Source organism: Conger conger, chromosome 1 (genome assembly GCF_963514075.1).
Source record: "Conger conger chromosome 1, fConCon1.1, whole genome shotgun sequence".
In the NCBI taxonomy this organism is placed as follows: domain Eukaryota; kingdom Metazoa; phylum Chordata; class Actinopteri; order Anguilliformes; family Congridae; genus Conger; species Conger conger.
The window spans coordinates 61,417,105-61,438,936 of record NC_083760.1 but is presented as its reverse complement, the minus strand read 5'-3'; the positions used below and the strand labels follow the sequence as shown (position 1 = coordinate 61,438,936).

The 21,832-nt window shown below is 42.4% G+C and overlaps 1 protein-coding gene across 1 annotated transcript in view; it reads left to right on the top strand.

The window, feature by feature from the left end:
- Window positions 1-17,168: 17,168 nt before the first annotated feature.
- adgrb1a (adhesion G protein-coupled receptor B1a) overlaps window positions 17,169-21,832 on the top strand; it is a 77,150-nt gene continuing 72,486 nt past the window's right edge. Inside the window, exon 1 of the mRNA XM_061261867.1 lies at window positions 17,169-17,644. The gene's annotated coding sequence lies outside the window, so the exon portion shown is untranslated. The remainder of the gene's footprint in view (window positions 17,645-21,832) is intronic.

The window sequence follows — 21,832 nt, the reverse complement described above, 5'->3', positions numbered from 1 at the left end:
GGAAAAACTCATTCTAGGGAATATTACAAACCATTTAAATGTTCCTGGAAAGTAGATTTGGGTGCTGCCTTCGTGTTTTTCTTTGTGGGAGGAACCAGCTCTCCTCCCTCCATTAAATTCTGTGTAGATACAATGCTGAAGGGAAACCAGAAACCCAGGGAAACCCATCCTCATTGGCCTCTTCCAGTCCTCTCATGTGTATTACTGGGGCCACTTCAGACCCAGTTAGTACTTATAAGAATTCCTCAGAAAAACCTGTTTTTCTGAAATCATATCTCCCCTTGTCTCCCACACTTTTTTTCCTCTTACTCTAGAAAGTAAAGAGAGATATGGAGAGCTTCCTACACTGGAAAAAATGAAGTAGAATGAAGTCTTGATGGCTAAACATAGTGAATAATATGTCTGAGGTCGAGCCTCAATTCTTACATCAATGGCTTCCACTCTGATGAACCATAATTTAATCAGTGTGGCTCTTCTCCACACCTACGCAGGCGAAACAGGCTAACCCCCTCTCTAGTGCCTCCATTGAGAGGTTACAGAGGAAGACCAAACATGGCTTTCTCCATCTCCCCTCTACCACTGCAGGGTAATTCATTTCCCAGACAAACATGTGTAGAAGAGTCAGCTGTGACATCACAGGGCAAGCGTAGTTTGAGGGCATATAATGGAGGTAGAGTTTGAATTATGACCATCCCCGTACTTACGCCTGGTTCTGTTCTGTGCTCCAACTTCGGTTCACCCCAAGTCCTAATTTCCCACTTTTCTGGTTTTGTTTCACAAAAGGTTCTCTCAACATTAATCTTTGAGCAGTTTAGGCCAATGCTCAGTGAATAATTCACAGCCCTGTCCAATTCCCCCCAGACAGCTTCACCTTACTTGGATGGATGAGTGCTTTCATTGGGCTCCTAAGTCATCAGGGGACCTGGAGTACAATCAAAAAGGAGGGCGTGCGTGCGCATTTGTGTGTGTGTCTTCGAGAGTGGTGCTTGTCAATGGGTAATTGGACTTGGGTTTACGGTGTGTGTTTAGTGTGCAGCTGCTGCGGGTGCGTGAGAACGCATGTCTGCATACGTGTGCATGCATGTGTGCACACGCGTGCGCTTGTGTGCACACGCAATTGCAGTAACCCATTCGGAGTGAATGCCTAAGCAAGCTCTGGCGGGTACTTAAACTTTTATTTTACACTGTTCAATTGTGCATGAGTGTTGGAGGAACAAAAACACAATAACGCCGCATGTATATTTTATTTTATAATGGTCACAGACAGTGTTTTCACAATGAGGTTTTTTCCGAGGGTCGGAGGGCAGGGTTTTTTCCAGTAAGAGACAAAATTATTCTGCTCACCTGGACAGATGTTCAGTGAAAAATGTGCCTGAAAAGCAGTCCTGCCCTGCAGGCTGGTCCCCACACACCATGTGAGGTCTCTCAGAACTACAGCCCAACACACCTGACCTGAGTCCACTCAAAATAATCTGCCCATCCCTGTGAAATATTCATTATTCAGCATGTAAAATTGTCTTGGACTTTGAGAATGGTTTTAAACTCCCAAACACTTTATCCTCTTGGTGTGTTCTGGCTGGTACATTTCGGGTGCATGAGTGCAACCCTACACATTCCCTGTATGTTTCCCCTTACAGTACAATCTCCAACCCTATCGGCAGTATGTCAGGGCAGAATCGTTCTGTATATTTACATTGCTTCACTGCCTAGGACTTCACATAACAAATGAATTTTGGTTCATGGACTTATAATAGACATGTGCTCTGCCCAGGCCATACAGTATACGTGCACATCAGCAGCTTCTTTCAGTAGAAAGTTCCAGAAGCTCTGAGCCTACACAGCACATGAACACGAGAGCACACACATTGATGGATTTGTGGAAGGACAGACAGCTATCCAGATACTATTGATTCTCAAAAGGAAATTACTTTGGCAACAGGAGAACAGCGTCCATCAATGCCACACGCATCCGACCTGACGGCATGCGGCTTTGACAGGTGATAAAGACAGCGATCAGACGCGCATTCGCACTGGTTACGGCCCGGCGGTGACGTTGGAGGAGCGGGGGAAGTGACGCCCGCCTGGGCGGCGCAGGGCAGATGGCGCTTTATCGGTTCGGTTCGTGCCTGGGGTTCTCGGAGGCTTCTTCCCTCGCAGCGGGCGTGCATAAATCTGCGCTGCCCTCCCTGTTCCCACGGTGGCCGCGGAGATTCATCCTGTCTCTAATTGGTCGTTTTCAGGATGAAAGGCGGAGTGGAGTTGGGGATGCGGAGTCTAGCCAGGGCCGTAAATTATACCTCATCAATTGCGTGTCGTTCGCTGGCTGCGCCGCGCAGATCTACACGACTCTTCTCTCCCCTCCACTCCCCGATCTGTTTTCTCTCCTTACTTTCCTCGCTCTCTGATTCTCTCCCTCTATCTTATCTTCTCGCCACCCTTCTCTGACTTCTCCATTCTCTGTTATCTCCCTTGTTCCCCTTCTTTCACCTGCTTCTCACTCTTTCCCTTCCATTGTTTTCTCTCCTCTGGTGGCCATGTCTCCTTCAGTTATGGGTGGGTAAACCCTGTAAGTGAAAATTCCCAGTCCCAGCCCAGCACGGAATGTTGTCACAACTCGTCTGGAAGTGATCACCGCCAGGCACCAATATATGCTAGCTGTTATTAAAATAGATTTAATGTAATGCAGTGCTTTATTAGCAGAGCAACAGTGTGAGAATATTACTTGGGAGCTCCAGCCCAGACATAATGTATCCACTGTACAGGTTTCTGGATGATTTGTTAACATACAGAGTAAACATTTATTTTTTATATCTGCTTAAAATCACAGCATTGACAAGAGATATACACCATTTTCTATAGTCCACTGTAAATAATGACCGCAGGGATATGCAGGAGGAATTCATATGAGTTAGCATTATTATTAATGCTTTTCTTGCAGCTTCAGGAGTCAGTTTCAATAGTGTAATTGAAGGCAAGCTCCTTGTCTTTGCAGAATCACACATTTTGTAAAGTTTCAGTGATGCAAAGCGCCCACTAAGTCTTTTTAAAGAATAATGGATACGTAACACATAAAATGTATCTGTAAAATGTCTTGTGACTGATAAGTGAAGTGGCTGTTTGAGGTCTGCCAAGGAACACAACGCTCTGAAGAGGATGTTGGCACTTACAGTACTTGACTGCGAAGTTATTTATGGTTATAGGCAGAAAATAGATAACAGCCATAGGTCCTAAACTTTCACTGTGTAATTACGGTGGTACAGGTACAGGGAGAACAACCTGCTTTGGTCAAAGTTACAAGAAATAAAATATCAGTCTCTGTGAGAGAGAAACTGTACTGAAGTGACTGATAGGAGCTCTGTGCTGTATGATGTGTCTGATGGAGCTCTGTGCTATGCTGCAGTTATGTGTCTGAGGGAGCTCTGTGCTGTATGATGTGTCTGATGGAGCTCTGTGCTGTATGACGTGTCTGATGGAGCTCTGTGCTGTAGTGATGTGTCTTATGGAGCTCTTTGCTGTATGATGTAATTGATGGAGCTCTGTGCTGTATGATGTGACTGATGGAGCTCTGTGCTGTAGTGGTGTGTCTGATGGAGCTTTGTGCTGTATGACGTGTCTGATGGAGCTCTGTGCTGTATGATGTGTCTGATGGAGCTCTGTGCTGTATGACGTGTCTGATGGAGCTCTGTGCTGTATGACGTATCTGATGGAGCTCTGTGCTGTATGACGTATCTGATGGAGCTCTGTGCTGTATGATGTGTCTGATGGAGCTCTGTGCTATGCTGCAGTTATGTGTCTGAGGGAGCTCTGTGCTGTATGATGTGTCTGAGGGAGCTCTGTGCTGTATGACGTGTCTGATGGAGCTCTGTGCTGTAGTGGTGTGTCTGATGGAGCTCTGTGCTGTATGATGTGTCTGATGGAGCTCTGTGCTGTAGTGGTGTGTGTGATGGAGCTCTGTGCTGTATGACGTGTCTGATGGAGCTCTGTGCTGTATGATGTGTCTGATGGAGCTCTGTGCTGTAGTGGTGTGTCTGATGGAGCTCTGTGCTGTATGATGTGTCTGATGGAGCTCTGTGCTGTATGATGTGTCTGATGGAGCTCTGTGCTGTATGATGTGTCTGATGGAGCTCTGTGCTGTATGATGTGTCTGATGGAGCTCTGTGCTTTATGATGTGACTGATGGAGCTCTGTGCTGTAGTGGTGTGTCTGATGGAGCTCTGTGCTGTAGTGGTGTGTCTGATGGAGCTCTTTGCTGTTGTGATGTGTCTGATGGAGCTCTGTGCTATGCTGCAGTTATGTGTCTGACAGAGCTCTGTGCTGTATGATGTGTCTGAGGGAGCTCTGTGCTGTATGACGTGTCTGATGGAGCTCTGTGCTGTAGTGATGTGTCTTATGGAGCTCTTTACTGTATGATGTGACTGATGGAGCTCTGTGCTGTATGACGTGTCTGATGGGGCTCTGTGCTGTATGATGTGTCTGATGGAGCTCTGTGCTGTATGATGTGTCTGATGGAGCTCTGTGCTGTATGATGTGTCTGATGGAGCTCTGTGCTGTAGTGGTGTGTGTGATGGAGCTCTGTGCTGTAGTGGTGTGTCTGATGGAGCTCTGTGCTGTAGTGGAGTGTCTGACGGAGCTCTGTGCTGTATGACGTGTCTGATGGAGCTCTGTGCTGTATGATGTGTCTGATGGAGCTCTGTGCTGTATGATGTGTCTGATGGAGCTCTGTGCTGTAGTGGTGTGTGTGATGGAGCTCTGTGCTGTATGATGTGTCTGATGGAGCTCTTTGCTGTTGTGATGTGTCTGATGGAGCTCTGTGCTATGCTGCAGTTATGTGTCTGACGGAGCTCTGTGCTGTATGATGTGTCTGAGGGAGCTCTGTGCTGTATGACGTGTCTGATGGAGCTCTGTGCTGTAGTGATGTGTCTTATGGAGCTCTTTGCTGTATGATGTAACTGATGGAGCTCTGTGCTGTAGTGATGTGTCTTATGGAGCTCTGTGCTGTATGATGTGACTGATGGAGCTCTGTGCTGTATGACGTGTCTGATGGAGCTCTGTGCTGTAGTGGTGTGTCTGATGGAGCTCTTTGCTGTATGATGTGTCTGATGGAGCTCTGTGCTGTATGATGTGTCTGATGGAGCTCTGTGCTGTATGATGTGTCTGATGGAGCTCTGTGCTGTATGATGTGTCTGATGGAGCTCTTTGCTGTTGTGATGTGTCTGATGGAGCTCTGTGCTATGCTGCAGTTATGTGTCTGACGGAGCTCTTTGCTGTATGATGTGTCTGAGGGAGCTCTGTGCTGTATGACGTGTCTGATGGAGCTCTGTGCTGTATGATGTGTCTGATGGAGCTCTGTGCTGTAGTGGTGTGTCTGATGGAGCTCTTTGCTGTATGATGTGTCTGATGGAGCTCTGTGCTGTATGATGTGTCTGATGGAGCTCTGTGCTGTATGATGTGTCTGATGGAGCTCTGTGCTGTATGATGTGTCTGATGGAGCTCTTTGCTGTTGTGATGTGTCTGATGGAGCTCTGTGCTATGCTGCAGTTATGTGTCTGATGGAGCTCTTTGCTGTATGATGTGTCTGAGGGAGCTCTGTGCTGTATGACGTGTCTGATGGAGCTCTGTGCTGTATGACGTGTCTGATGGAGCTCTGTGCTGTAGTGATGTGTCTTATGGAGCTCTTTGCTGTATGATGTGACTGATGGAGCTCTGTGCTGTATGACGTGTCTGATGGGGCTCTGTGCTCTATGATGTGTCTGATGGAGCTCTGTGCTGTAGTGGTGTGTCTGATGGAGCTCTTTGCTGTTGTGATGTGTCTGATGGAGCTCTAGGCTCTAGGCTCTAGCTCAAGGCACCATGCATACTCTCAGTCAAACCTGACAGAGACAGAGGGAGAAGAATTGTTATGCCAAGTAACGACAGAGCAAAAGAGAGAAGGGACATGAGCATCCATGAGCCATAGAGAGGAGAAACAGCCACAATCTTTGAAGAGAAAAAAGATGTGCAGGGTAGAAGTATAGTCAATAATGGAAGGGAAGGATCAGAGAAGAGAGGAGAAGAGATGAGAGACAATTCAGAAAAAGGAAATTTGGCCATTATCAGGGGATTATCGGGATATTCACAAGAAACTGTTGCTGGATAACAGCTGGATCCAGAGAGTCAGACCCCGTCCAGAGGAAACACAGGGAGCAGAAAGACAACCATCACTGCCTTGAATGTGGGTGAATTGATTATTGGATATGTCTGAATTTAAATGCCACATTGTCAGTCATAAATATGATAAAGTGCACTAGTTCCGGCCCTCATTAGGCTCTAACATCAGAACACAGACTCGTTGAACACAAACACTTCCCCACAGTTCAGCCTAATCACCTTCGCTTCTCCGCTTTCAATAACAATCAAAGTCCACCCGTAAAAAAAACTTTATCCAGAAGATTAACTCAATCCCTACTATGATACAATACTAACTTAGGATGGGGAGGAAAGGTGCTTATTAACTCACAAGATCAAATGTGTACTAAGCACACATACTCACTCCAGCACCAGGCCTTAATCCATCATTAAATGCCTGCAGAGAGCTCCAGTCTCAAGATCACACAGCTCCATGCTTTTACTGCATATTGCATTTACCAAAAGAACATTCTGGATGCTTGGAGGTGAATACGTTTCATTTGATGTCTGAACAGCTAATTCTATATCATTCCTATGTCTTAGTGAGAACTGTATATCAACTGTCTCTCCAGTTTAATTTCTTTGTGATGAACACGGGGGTGGCAGGCATTGCCCAAAGCTCATTCAATTGTGTGTGTGTGTGTGTGCGTGTCTGTGTATGTGTAGGTGGGTGGACCCATTGGATCTCTTATACTGTTCTTGTTAAGCTTTAGCACTACCTGTGCTGATCCCAGGCTCATTAGACACCCAAGCACACTCGAACACAAACACGCATGCACACACACACACACACATACACACACAGAAAAGGCACTGAAGTATGATGGTGCTTAAGCAACACATTTTCCTATTTTGGTAAATACAAGCAGGGCAGAAAGCAAGGTCAGTCCCTGCCACACTTGAATTTTGGAACATCATGACATTCTCCTGCTTCTTGTTCTCCTGCTACTTTTCTTCTTCTTGTTTTTACAAGATCTGAGAAGTGGGCGGTTAAGTGGTACAGCCGACAAAACGCTTCTCCACGAGTTTCATACGGCTAAGTGGATTCTCCATTAGCACCGCTGAATATATAAGTGGGGTCACTTTCTTGATGCTACAGTATTTGTTCTTCCTGACATTACTCGGATGATGCTGGCGGACAAAATGGATCAGATCAGAAACTGGAGGATCTGAATTAGAGCAGGATGTAGTAGCTGCAGCCTTGCAGTGGGAACTGAGGACGTTCAGTTACCACACTGTCAATCGTGTGTTAGCTGATATTATGTGTGAATATCCCACAGGTATTTTTGTCTAAGATATTGTGATGTTTCATTTGTATTGGTGGTATATGCTGTATGTTGCTGATTTTGAAACTTTGGTAGCTTGCGTCACCACATAATGAGATAGACACTTAGTCTGCTAAGCTAAAGGCCAAAGAGCCCCAGCCAATCACATTCTAATCACATTCTTATTGTAGCTTGAAGGGTTGTTATCACTTTATTTACTGTATTTATTTATTAATTTAGTTATTAAAAGCCAAACCACAATACCCTTGGCAATACAATTGCCAATTTCAGGTCACCCAGTGAAACTGCCAACACTGTTGGCACTGCTATGCGCCCAGGATCGCATTTTAAAGACATCGTCAATATACACTCACCGAGCACTTTATGTATTTATTAGACTTATTTTTTAGACTTCTACTGCTATAGCCTATCCACTTAGAGTTATGATGTGTTGTGTGTTCTGAGATGCTCTTCTGCATACCACTGTTGTAATGTGTGGTTATTTGCGTTACTGTCACCTTCCTGTCAGCTTTGACCAGTCTGGCCATTCTCCACTGACATCTCTCAATAACAATGCGTTTCTGTCTGCAGAACTGCTGCTCACTGGATTTCATTTTGTTTTTTGCGGCATTCTTTGCAAAAATCTAGAGACTAGTGTGCGTGAAAATCTCAGGAGATCAGCAGTTTCTGAGATACTTAAACCACCCACTGCCACCAACAATCTTTCCACGGTCAAAGTCACTTTGATCACATTTTTTTCCCCATTCTGATGGTTGATGTGAACATTAGCAGAAGCTCCTGACCTGTATCTACATGATTTTATGCATTGCACTGCTGCCACTCAATTGGCTGATTAGATAATTCAATCAGGTATTTCCCAAGGGTGGCCATGGTAAATGTGGCTGTTTGGTGATATCTGCGGTGAGGTTCCGTTGCTCTCGGTGATTCCATTTCATACTTAAGTCACACCATTTTTTTTTTTAAGTGCAGGTTTGGACAGGTGTAAGAAGAAAAGTTGAGAACCTCTGACTCGTCTATGAGCCTTGCCCATACAGGCGAAATTCATAAATATCTCCTTGATGTGATTGGGGGGCTATGTCACAAAACATGTTGGGGAGACGTAACGGAAATGTGTTCAATCTGGAGGAACTGGTCGGTCAGCCTTGAGAAGGCTTGCAGGCTGAATGGTAGAATTGAGTAGCACAAGCGTTTGACATTTCATGTGTTTATAAGCGCACAAGCACATTTTCAAAATAAATGCAAATGCAAAGCACAAAAAACATGTTTTTTTAAAGGCTTTCTAAGCATTTATGAAAATGTGCTGTTCTACAGTGCATATTTAAGGATGTTTTGACAGTTATTAAATAAATCGTGCTGGATAATGGTTGGTAATGCAGATTTCTGATTGTTTAAAAGGATTGGCAACGCTGGCAGTACATTTCAGGGATATGGGAAAGGCTGGCCTCATTCTAAGCTGCCCCATGCTATCGTTTAGGGGGAAAGGGGATGAAAATGGAAAACAGAAAAGCTGATTTGTCACATGCAGCTGGCCAGAAGCACAACAACATTGCGGGTGGCCAGTAAGATCCCTGTGACATAGATAATGCCAGGCAAAGCTGATTGGCTAATTGAACTTTGATCTTGACCCCTCTTGGCTGGCCTCCCAGACCCCTCCAACTTATCCAGAATGCAGCAGCTCGTCTGGTCGTCAACCTTCCCAAATACTCACACGTCACCCCCCTGCTTACTTCCCTCCACTGGCTGCCTGTCATGGCTCGCATCAAATTCAAAACATTGGTGCCAGCCTTCCAAGCAGTTAAGGGGTCTTCCCCAGCTTACCTACAAAAAATTATCAGACCCTACACCCCTGCCAGACCTCTTCGTTCAGCCTCTTGGCACCTCCTCCTCTCCGAACCTCCACCTCACGCTCACGACTACTGTCTGTTCTGGCTCCACGGTGGTGGAACAAACTCCCCGTTGAGGTCAGAACTGTAGAATCTCTCCCCACCTTCAAGCGCAAACTGAAGACGCACCTCTTCAAGCAGCACCTCTCCCCATCCCTCCCTACCTCCCTGTGAACCTTAATTGTTGTCTTTGTGATTTACGTAGTGTTTCGGTATTTTTAGTTGGCTAGGTAAGCAGTATTTGGATAGTTAAGTTTGGTCACTTTTGCTTTGTTGTTTGTTGTTGTTGTTTGTTTATTTGTTGATTTAAAAAAAAAAAAAAAAAAAAATTAAAAAAATGAAAAATAATAGGCCCTGGTCCTTATCTTTGTTGTACGGGTAGCAATTGAAATTGTACTTCCCTCTAGGGTCTTTCAGCACACTTACCCCTGGTTATGGGTATGCACTTTGTTGTACGTCGCTCTGGATAAGAGCGTCTGCCAAATGCCAATAATGTAATGTAATGTAATGACTGTCCAGAATTACAGTAGCTCATCGCTTTGCTTATGGTTTTCTATGGGCAAATTATTATTATTATTATTATTATTATTAGTAGTAGTAGTAGTAGTATGACTAGTGGTAGTAGTATTGAATGCAACTGTATGCAAAAAATTTACAAGAACAATACTTCAAAATGAATTCTGATCTGACTATGCCATTGTATATGTGCATCAGCCTCATTTCAACTTAATGCCTTGTTGTGCAGCTGATGGTTTCCAATGTCTGCAGAAATGTAACTAATTGCTATAAATGTATTAATGTTTTGGGAACATTTCCAGGATATCCTGATCCATGTTTTGCATTGTTTTTGCTCAATAGAAAAGTTTTGAGATCAATGTTATGAACTTAACTTTTATGACTGAAGTGGTATTAATTCAATTGCATTGTACAGTGAATTGGTTCTCTTTAGAATGGGCAGTTACTGCCTGTCAGGCATGTGGTTGTGTTGCTTACCACACAAACAATGGCTTGGGAATGCTAAGATTCAGAACAATAATCGATTGCCTCCTCCGCCTTCTCACTTAGCTACCATAACAATGTCACTGAATCTATTTACAATTTTGCAGGAAGGTTGCGGTGGTAAGATGTTGAGATAATGAGAACAGAACACAAGATTTCCATAAACTCCTAGGACCTGAAGCAAGAAAAATACATTTAAAAAAAAAATGTTTTGACATAAAAACTATAAATACAGTAAATAAATAAATTAACCCTAAACCCTTTCTTTCTCTAAGAACCTGGCCATAAAATTAAGTTTATTTAAATTGGTACACTTGTTAATTGTGCAAAACAAACAGAAACAGGTTCAGCACAATTAGCTGTTTAATGGTGTTTTTTCAGCCCGCTTTATATCAAGCTCACTGGCCTCCCCGACTCTGCTTCCCCTGCTGTAGCTAAAATAAAAAGCACATTTAAAAACCTCTTCCCTCTCCTTCTGTCTGTCTCACCTCTCCCACTGTCCCTCCCCCCTGCTCTGTAGCTCACAGCAGCAGAGGGAGGTGGCACTTGGGGCTTCCGTCCATGAGTTTGTTTTTCATGGTAGATTCTGTGACCCCCCCCCCCCCCCCCCCCCCCCGTGCCTGTCCAGCTACACCAGCCTCGCCAGCACTCGCTCCAGGGGTCAGGAAGAAGAAATGTGGTCACTGCCAATTTGTGCCAGCTTCTTCAAATCAAATCAAGTCTTCTGCTAAATGTGTTTACTTGTTTGTGATTATCTTTTATCTGGGTGACCTCACCCGGAGTTCTGTTTCCGTCAATACCGAATCACTCCACCTTGTCCGTTTGTTTACACGGGGCCCAGCAATCCCGCTCACAAGGACATTTCCCCAAACATAAGATCTCAATTACTGTACCCAAGTGATGGCTTTTGGGTGAGAAGAGAACTTGGGCTGCAGTCCCATAGCTCTGAAGACCCTGCATACAGCAAGGGGTGTCTGCCCTCAGCTTACGCCGCTTAGCACCCCCGAGAGAGGGTTTGTGTCAGTTGAATTTATTCATTAAGACAGACACAGACTCCCTTGACTATAGGAGTTCACAGACCTGACACACACAGAGACAGCCAGAGATAGGGAGAGAGAGAGAGGGAGAGAGAGGGGAGGGGGGGTGCAGGCAGTTATAGTAGGATAGTAAGTTTTTAAACAGCTTCATCAACCTTCCTGCGACCCACTTATGGCATATACTACAGGCATCCACAGAGTGATACCATTGATGTGAGACCAGGAGAGTTGTTATCAAATAATCAATCTATTTGGTTGGGTGTTACTTGCGTCCAAATTTGTACTGACACCATTGGTTGGAGGGTCACAGTGTCAGACCAGATTTTTTCCTATTTTATTTTAAACTTTTCACCAAACAGACCAATGTCAGAGGAACTGAGCTGCAGCATTATGTGTATGAATACAATAGTTAGATAAATTCATACTTGGGGAAGTGGTTGTATGATAACCAGCACAAGTAATATCTCTTCAGGAAATAGCAAAACAATATATACTATGTTTGTTTTGTAAAGGAATTAAGCATTTGCCTGGAGAGGGTTCTGTAGGAGTGCAACAAAAGTGTGAAAGTTTTCTTGAACTATTGCCAGGTAGAGTAAGGCATAACATTCTTGTGCAGTAGCCACACTCACATTGGCATGATTATTGAATCTTGCTTGCCAATTTTTTTTACTTATTTAATGGAAAATATTAATGGCTTCATTCACAGAACATGTGTAAGATCACATATTTCACATATTTCATACATTTTGGCATTTATTTTTTATTCTTAACTTAATTTTTCTTCGGTACGATGATGAAAATCTATCTGTGTTCAGAAACATACATAAACATTGCATTCATGCAAAGTCAATTTAAGTTGATACACACAAAATGTTTATCAATAATATGATATGGCTAAATAGCCTATTTTCCCAAACATTTTAGTTTTCAATTTTTACTTCAATTTCAGTTTAATTTTAATTTGATTTTAAGGGTAGGGTAGGGTAGTTTTAGTCTAGTTTTCCTTTTTAGAAAATTCTAATTTTATTTGTATTGTCGTTAAAAGTTTATTCACACCTAGATTTTATCTTAGCTTTATTTTAGGCCTGGGTTTTCAATAGGGTTCTTGAACGTACTGCAGAAATTATACGTGTCTGACTATATACAGTATCAATATTTTGGAAATGTTTTCAAGATAAAAAAAAAAGGGTCCCAGGGATGCCTTTAAGCATGGGTGGGGGTCCCAGAATGAGAAAGGAAAATCCTGGATTCAGAATAATAGTAAACATCATTTTGTTTATTGAGAAAAGTGATTGATGATCTATTGTGAAATATAAACACCAGCAAGAGTGAAGCCAAACACAGCACTTTTGGCTTCCTTGGCTAATCATGCCTCACTGAAGGAATGTGTCTTCAGTAACTGCACAGCACAACAAATGCTTGATGTTCGCATATGAGCATGAAGTCGGCATGCCTTTATGGGGTTGCTAGGGTGCCTCTTTATGCAAAGGAACACGGACAGACATACACTTCCAATTCAGGAACAATTTGCATTCATCATACAATCCACTTGGGATATACAGAAAATCAAGGTCTGTGCATGTTTCATGAATCCAACTTTACTTTTCCTTATGGAAATGAGGAGCATTGAAAAATAAATAAATAAATTATTGTCATAGGTGAGTTATGAATCGTCACAGACTGTCATGTGAAGCCTGTGATTCATCTAAAGCAAATTTGGATAGATTTGTCGGTTGCTGTATTTGCCAAAGTAAAACTGACATGTTGTCAGCACTACAAGGTGTATTCCCTGCAGTGTTCTCTGACTGAAACTGCTTCAAGTGATTTGGTAACGTATATTTTTGATGTATAAGACTGATTATACTGTATAATGTATATGCAGTAGATCTGATTCATAATTATTTATTGAATTTCTTGATTTATTATTTTTGACTGCATGCTGGATGATGTTTAGGACTGTTAGAATGTTTTTCTTGCTTTTGGGTCTTTTTATACATTTTAATTTCATCATGTAGAAATTACAGCACTTTTCAGGGGGACCATAATGCTTGGGAAAAATGGCTTTCCGAGTAATAGGGTGTATTAAATTGCTTCCTTAGTGCAGGTATAAAGAGCTTTTAGTTTCTAGTCTTGAGTCAAGGCTTTTGATTGCCTTTGAAGTTGTTGGCCATTGTCAACATGAGGTCCAGAGTTGTGACACTGAAAGTCAAGGTAGCCATTATAAGGCTACGAATAAAAGAAACTTACTACAATCAGCTGTTTGGAACATGATTAAGAACACTGGTGAAATCCTGGTAGGCCAAGCAAGTCCTGAGGTTGATGACTGAATAATTCTCATCATAATGAAGAAAGAACCACAAATACCTGTCTGACAGAAGACTCTTCAGCAGGCAGGCATGAATGTATCACCGACTACTATCTGCAGAAGACTTCGCAAACAGAAATACAGAGGTACCAAACTGTTAACTTTGACACACCCAATGTTTTGGCTTCATGCTAATGCTAATGCCACACCTATAATCTATTTCTTGTGCATGAACTAATGATGCAATAACACACAGCTGGCCAAGAATCAGCTGAGCAGTGAATTGTGCAATTACTTCTGGTGCCTTAAAATGGGGGAACTGTATAAAGGGGCTGTAATTCCTCAGGTTCACCCAATATAGATGTAAATACCCTCAAATTAAAGTGGACAGTCTGCACTTGAGCCATGTAGTTTAATTTCTAATCCAATGTGCTGGAGTACAGTGCAGAAACCGCATAAATAAATAACTAAAGAAATACTGTCACTGTCCAAATATTTATGGACTGTACTGTACACATGTATAAAGACATAAATATAAGGCTTTGGAAACTCTCCGGGTTTTAGATCAGAAAGTTTCTCGGCGGGGGAGGTCTCTATCTGAGCCCTCAGCTTATTTCTGAAACAGGTATTACCTCTGTGCCTGGGGCAGACGCAGACGGAGTGGGGAAATGGGTCTTAGGGTGGGGGGTGGCGAGCAGGGCAGCTGAGGGTGCTTGCTTCAGGCTAGTATGATGGTTCTGGATTTTCTCCTCAGACATGAAAGATGTTGAAAAGCTGGTGTTTGGGTGTGAGTGTGTGTGAGTGTGTGTCTGTGTGTGTGTGTGTGTGTGTGTGTGCGCGCGGTGTGTGTGAGCTTGTTGGGGGGATTTGGTATTTTACCACTTTAAAAGTCGACTATAATGGAGAGTGCTAACAACTTACCTCTTCAATCTGCATAAAGATTTTTACACGTTGACACCGCCTTCTCTGAAGTCACATGCCAGCCCTGCAAGTGTGGGTGTAAGTTTGCTATGAGTGTTGATGTGCAGTGACAAGAAACCCCCTCTGTTTTCGCAGCTTGTAGATAGGTTGAGAGGTCAAATTCAAAATTAGCAAGAGGACCTATCACAAGACTGTTTGTTGTCTCTCTGAGTCTTCACCCACCCAAGGAAGGTGTAGAAGTGGCTATAAATGGGTTTCCCACATTATGATGAGAAAAAATGGCAGACACAATTTCCCAACAGTGATATTATTTCATTACCACCACAACTTAACAATGACTTATCAGTTATTTAAATTAGCATGAGGTTTGCATCCTACTAGTTAAACTCAGTGCTCGTTAAACCACTCTTCAGCATTTCAAGAGATGGCTGTGCCAGTTGAAAAGAAAGCATGATGTTTTTTAAAATTATTATTCTTTTTGCTTTACTTCTTGGAATTTTGCATTTTATATGAAAAAAAACTCTTTTTTTTCAGAGGCTAACAGTTAATTTCCAACATCAGTCTCTGGGCAGGTAGATATAAAAGTTGTGTAGAATTCAAGATAGGCAATATGATCACCCATCCGTAGGGCTCCTCGTACAGTAGGTATCACACATTTTGAAATGTAAGTGTTCTTTTTTATTTATTTTGTTTATTTACCTCCAATCGACAGAAGTACGCATTGGTAAATCCCCTTAGCCAAACTTAATTGTAAAGTGTTGTCAGAAAATATTACCTCTCATTCTGCAGGCGCCTGGGGCTGCAACTATAAGCTGTGATATTTGGCTGGGCCTCCACACTCAATGATGACACCATTCTGTATAAGCTACCAGTATGTATGAGCTGTACAAATGATAATAATAACTATAGATGAGCATTTCCTAAAGACATGCGGAGTGTAATTGCAGAAAATCGATGGACTATTCCTAATACTGCTAATACTATGGTGTTTAAATATTTGCATTTACAGGCTGGTGTACAGGTGTACCTAATAAAGTGGTCACTGAGTGTATATAAAATCTGGAAGAGGGCAGAGCACACAGCTCATTTGCATAAGTAATTTGGATTAGCTGAACATTTCAATATATAATATAAACTCAGTGAGAACTTTCTTTATTAGACTTATCTTTGATGGTAATTGGTTGGCATTTATATAGTGCCTTCATGCTGCGTCTCATTCACTCATTTATACACGCACTCACACCAATGGCGACTTGCTGCCATGCAAGGCACCAGCCAGCTTGTCAGGAGCATTTAGGGGTTAGGTGTCTTGCTCAAGGACACCTGAGCTAATGCCACCCTAATGATAATTAGACTAATGATTTCTTAAGACTTATGCTGCTGTAGCCTACCCACTTAGATGTTTGATGTGTTGTGTGTTCAGCGATGCTCTTCTGCATGACCTCTGTCATTAACATTTCTCAATACTCAAACCACCCTGTCTGATACCAACATTCCTTCCATGGTCAAAGTCACTTAGGGTTAAATCACACATTTCTTCCACATTTAGGAATTTGGTCTGAAAAATAGCTGAACCTCTTGACCACATCTGCAACTTTTATGCATTTAGTTGCTGCCACAAGATGGGCTGATAAAATAATTGCATTAACCAGCTGGTGTACAGGTCTACCTAATAAAGTGGTCACTGCATGTATGTAGTGTAACCATTTACAGAGTAATGCCAGTTTGAAAATTCCAATTGTCACCAATCTAGAAATGGAATATTCCACTATTCATTCCTATGGGACTTTTTTTCCCTGGAAAACCTTAAATATCTCGGAAATTAATGGAAATATCGAAAAGCTGTGATCAAGCACACCATTAGGGATTGTGCCAGACGTTTTCCAGTTGGTTTGGTGTCGAAAAAACGGTGGGAAGCGTAAGCCGTCAGAAAATAGGCGGAATAATAATAATATTACACTTGAATTTCGAATAACAGTAATATGTTGCTTCGCATAATAATAATAATAATAATAATAATAATAATAATAATAATAATAATAATAATAATAATCACTGTCATTGTTAAGCGAAAAACGCCCAAAAAAAACCCCAAGTTAAGGCAAGATCTCATGCTCGCTCATTTAATCTGCGTGTCCATCTGACAGCGCACACCTCTGTCTCTCCAGAGAAAAAGAATGACAATCAGTTGATCCTCAAAGGCAGGCTATCCCTTTCCGGCTCTCCGCGACTGTGTGCTTCTCTACGTAGTTGGGCTCTCTCTCTCGCTCGCTCGCTCTCTCTGGCACACACACGCGCGCGCGCACTCACAGTATTCGCCCATGGCCCCCTCCTCGCCCCCCTTCGCTGTGTCTCATTCACTTTACTGTGTGACCCACGCACTGCTTCGACTGAGCAAGGGGCGGGGGGAGGGGGGGAGCTGCTGGATATATGCTTTTGTGACGAACCCCAGGGCTACAAAGACTGAATCCAGTTTCAGCGCAAAGACATACAGGCAAGGAGACTCCAAAGCCGGGAGTTAAAGTATCGCTGAAAAGTGCGCCAAGGAATCAGTCGTCGCTGATGTGTCCCTTTGCCGGAGCTTCAACAGAACATAGAAGCTTTTTTTTCGCAATTATCAGAATAACTGGAGATAACAAGGCACCATCGCAACCAATATATTTGGATTTTAAAACAAACTAAGACGCCTTCGTTCATAGTTCATTAAATACCTTAGCCCAACCACCGACGTTTTTACGGACACGAACTTGGATAAGAGTCCTCATATTTTTGTGCTTGGATGTTGATTCTGCGTTAAACTTGGAATTGGTCTGTCAAAGCGGGTTTATTCTTTGTTGTCTTTTCTGACGACTATTCTCTTCTTTTCTATTTTATTTTGAATTGATATTTCCTCATCAATCGTCACCTCAATACCGTTACGTCTTTCTGGCGAAATTATGAAAACATCGAACTTGCTATAATCAAGCTTGTGGAATTGTTGGTTGTCCTCGAAGTCATTTGAATGGAGATCCTGGACGCAGTACATATGGGACTTTCAACTTTCTCAAGGTAAATCTCAATCTCATTTGCATGCTATTCACTAAGTGCATTATATTAACATCAACTGTTCTTTTTCTGATGCATTCAATTAACCTAATATAATCCCCGATTTTAGTAAGCATGTTTGAATAGAGTGTGTAAAAGTGATATTATTGAGCATAAAACGACATTGCAAACGCTAATTGAGAGATGTTTTGTTTCTTTTAACTAGAAAATGCAAGTAAATATAAGTACATATACCGCTAAGGAAAGACAGGCTGAGGTTAATTTTAGACTTTTGCGATATAAACTTATAACAAGTGTCCGGGCTTGACTCAACACGTTCTAGTGGCGCATGGTACTGTGCAAATGTATGGAGCGGACAGATAAAACGCATGAAATACTACATTCTGAATAGGGAACGTGAACATAATAAAAATATTTTCCATAGATTATCACGATGTGTTTTATTTTGACGCTTTTTCCTGAGAGCAGTATTGTCGCTGTCCAAGGTGCCTTTTCCGGCAGTTGCCTTGCCGTGGCTCGACTGTATACTCAGCTTCATGGAGAGCGCTTTGTGTGTTATAGCGGACCATTGCGCGTCAGAAGCAGCAATAAAATGTAATTACTGTAAGGGATATTCAACTCATGACGAATTTTCATTCATTCAAAGACTCCGCGGAATTCAATAACGCGTACACATGTATACTTAGCTCACGAGATTGGGCATTTTTTAAATCGAAGACGTGCGCAAAGTGTGCCGAATTATGATCCAAAGGATTCGTTTATTTTTGCGCATTAGACTTTTTTGTTGGGGTGGGGGTGGGGTCATGGGGTGGGGATGGAATGGTGTGTGTGTGGGGGGGGGGGGTAGACCTTGACTGCTAGCAAAATGCCGTCGACTCTTTTCCCCTTCAGTACTCATTTAACCCATCTCCTAGCCTTCTCCAGGTCGCTCCCTTTGCGGTTATGGGGATAGGGCAACCCATCCATGGAACGACAGGCATTGCACTGCGTCATATTGCTTATGTTTACTTCTCTTGTATAAACATATATGTGCAAATAAACTTTTCAAATGTATTTAGATTAGTTTCACTCTTCTGGATTTCAATCTTAGCTCACCATTTCCCCCTCGTGCACTTTCTCCAGCGACGCCAGTCTACCAACATTCTTCGACGCGTATTATGCTTATATGCACCGTGGGAAGATGATTATGCTTTTGCTTTGCAGGGCACAGTTTGAATATTACACACCCCAATAAAAATAATTTTAAAAATACGTAAGGATTTTTATCCAGCTTAATCTCTGTGATTGTCCGACATCATATCTGACTTTCAGCATTTAACTACTGTAGACGTCCCATGTGTTTTGAAGCTTAGAACAAAAACCGCTTTTGGACTGAACTAAGCGAACACTGCAGCGAATGTGCGTGTTGCTCGACAATTTGTAGACTGTCAGCTGTCCATGCAGTGTCATGAAAAGTGTTTTCTCTTGAGTGACTTTATCCCAACTCCGTTTCTCTGCAGTACACTAACAACAATAACTTTTTTTAGATATTACAGATAGTGTATCGATTTACCTTTAAAATATATACACATTAACTATTTCAATTCATGTATCCATTACGCTATATATTTTGCTACATACCTGTCATTTAAAGTAAGAAAAAGTATTTGGTGAAATAAAAGGGGACTTAAAACTGGCGGAATAACGAGCATGTCGATGTGTTTTGCAAAACAACTGCAACACCGTCAATGGCACATTATAAAATGTGTATTTATTTGTGTGTGTGTGTGTGTGTGTGTGTGTGTGTGTGTGTGTGTGTGTGCGTGCGTGCGTGTGTGTGCGTGCGTGTATCAACATTATGTGGGGATGAACAACACAATTTAACCATTTTTTGCATGACACATATATATTTCTATTTCTATCAAAAACCCAATGTCCTTTCACTGTCGGCAGTACTAACGAATGTAACGGGGAATATAGGTGCGAAACAAATGAAGTGTGGCGTATTCACTTCGGGTTCAACGAGGAGTTCCATGTTCTTGCAGCAGGGGGAGACTCTAGGCGCTCGACTACCTTTGCTGTAATAGCGGCGTGTCAGTAGCGGGGTGTGGGAGATTCTCTGCATACAGTTATGCTCAGAAACGATGCAGCGCAGTCTACCAGCCAACCAGTTTCACGATATGCCCCCCATGCTGTTCTATCTAACATCCAGCGAAACTCGCGAAAAATAACTATGAATAGCGATTCTTCAACAGGTTGATCCTCAGTAAACTTCCATTTGCCGATGCAAAACCTTTAGTTAACTGGGGACGATACAGTTCTAGCTCACACATCTTTGATAGCGTCACATAGTGATAAGTCTTCTGTCGTTTAAGAATCACTCTAATTCAACAAGTGTCCTCCTGATTTCCCCAATGACTGTAATTAAATCGAAACGTGGAAAAGCAACAAAGCTATTTTGATTTCATTAAGTGACGTTTTGTGTCGTTTTACAGCGCCAAAATCTCCCCTGGTTTCTGATATATTTTCAGTGAAACTACAGTTTATACAGAATTACAATTTAAATGAAGAGGGGATGTGGGAAGCTGGATATTTTTGTTTGTATGTGGTGCAGTTGTTTCTTTATTTCGAGGTCCGCATTGCATCGTTTTCAATAGCAACGGATTGCAAAAATGCCCCCGGGGACGGCGATAATTTGAGGCCTCGCTTTCTTTTTTCAAGGAATGAGAAAGACGGAATTACTTAAAAATAAAAATACACTAGCCTACACCAGAGCCGCAATCGAGTACGGCTTTGAATCACCATGAGATGGGAGACAGCAAGTTAACTTTTGGAATGCAGCCATGGGTACCTTTTAACCTAAGCGTACCCTTTTGTTTTTGCATTCTATCTCCCGCCGCCCCCGTGACATCTCTAGTGGGCCAGATGCAACCGCACTGCCCACCCCTTAATACATAAAACAAGATAGCCAAGTTGGAGTAGGAGACCAGGCTAAGACTTGCTTTAGAAAGGCTCAGCCAATATATTCAACGTCGTGCGCGTTGTCGAGGGGGTAGGCTACCTGGATGTGCGGGAAAGCGATGTTATCATCCCTTGATCTTTTGGTTCCCATGGACGCTTGCGGAGACCGCTAAATCGCTCCACTGCTCTTGGACTACATCGTAATTGGCACTGTGACCGGACTCGTGTTAATCTCGTCAGCAGTATCAAGCGTGTTCCTCTACCCATGCCTTTCCGTTGAAAACGGGATTGCTCGTTAATATTCATTATCATCAGGTTGATTACAGTGGCTGTGCTATGATCAGCTGTCAAATGGAGTAACTTTCCTCCACTGTCACATTTGTTTAACAATTGAGGGGAAACTCCTTGATTTCCCACCATTTTTAAGACCAATTAACTTAAGAGATAAAGTCAGGTCAATTTACATTTTCATTTGAAAATGGATTTATGAACCAATGCACAGATATTCCAGTTAGATTAATTTAGCCTGTTTTGCCACACCAGTGGCTGTATTGGTGGAGACTCAGTGCTACCATAACAACCACACAGCACCACAGAACATTTGGACAGTCATTAGCGGGTCTCATATCTCCGGCTGTCACCAAATGACAGGGAGAAATAGAGACAGAAAAAAAGGGATATATATATACAGAGGAGAGAATGAATGAGAGAAAGAGAGGAAGGTGCATTGAAAATGAGTGCACACAGTGAACAAGAGAGAAAACACTCCATTATGAAAGAATTAGACAGCACCATTCTGCTCACACAACAAACCCCTCACTAATTTGGGAGCCTCTGCGACTCCATCGCTCGCTTGTACCCTTTATATTTGCAGACTGAATGTACAGCATTCACCATCTCTTTGCCTCATTCTCTCCCTCTCTCTCCACTGGACTAATGACAGCATCCATGTTTTCAATGCATGTGGTCACAGTTGTTCAGTGGTTGTGGAAAACGGTTTCAATTCTACAATGTTTGTGCTGAGTTGCATATCAGTTAATACAGTAAAAGGATGATTTTAGTGTTATACTTGAGCAGAAGCGAAGGAAGAACAATTTAATGCAGCAATGAAGAATAGAGCACATCAGAAGGAATTGTGCTTCGTGTGCTGTGTAAAAAAAAGTTCAAAATGCATGTTGCTGAAGCTTGGTATGATACATTTGTGTGGATACATTAGCAGTGTGGGTTAAGATGCCTCTTGGTTGGAAGTCT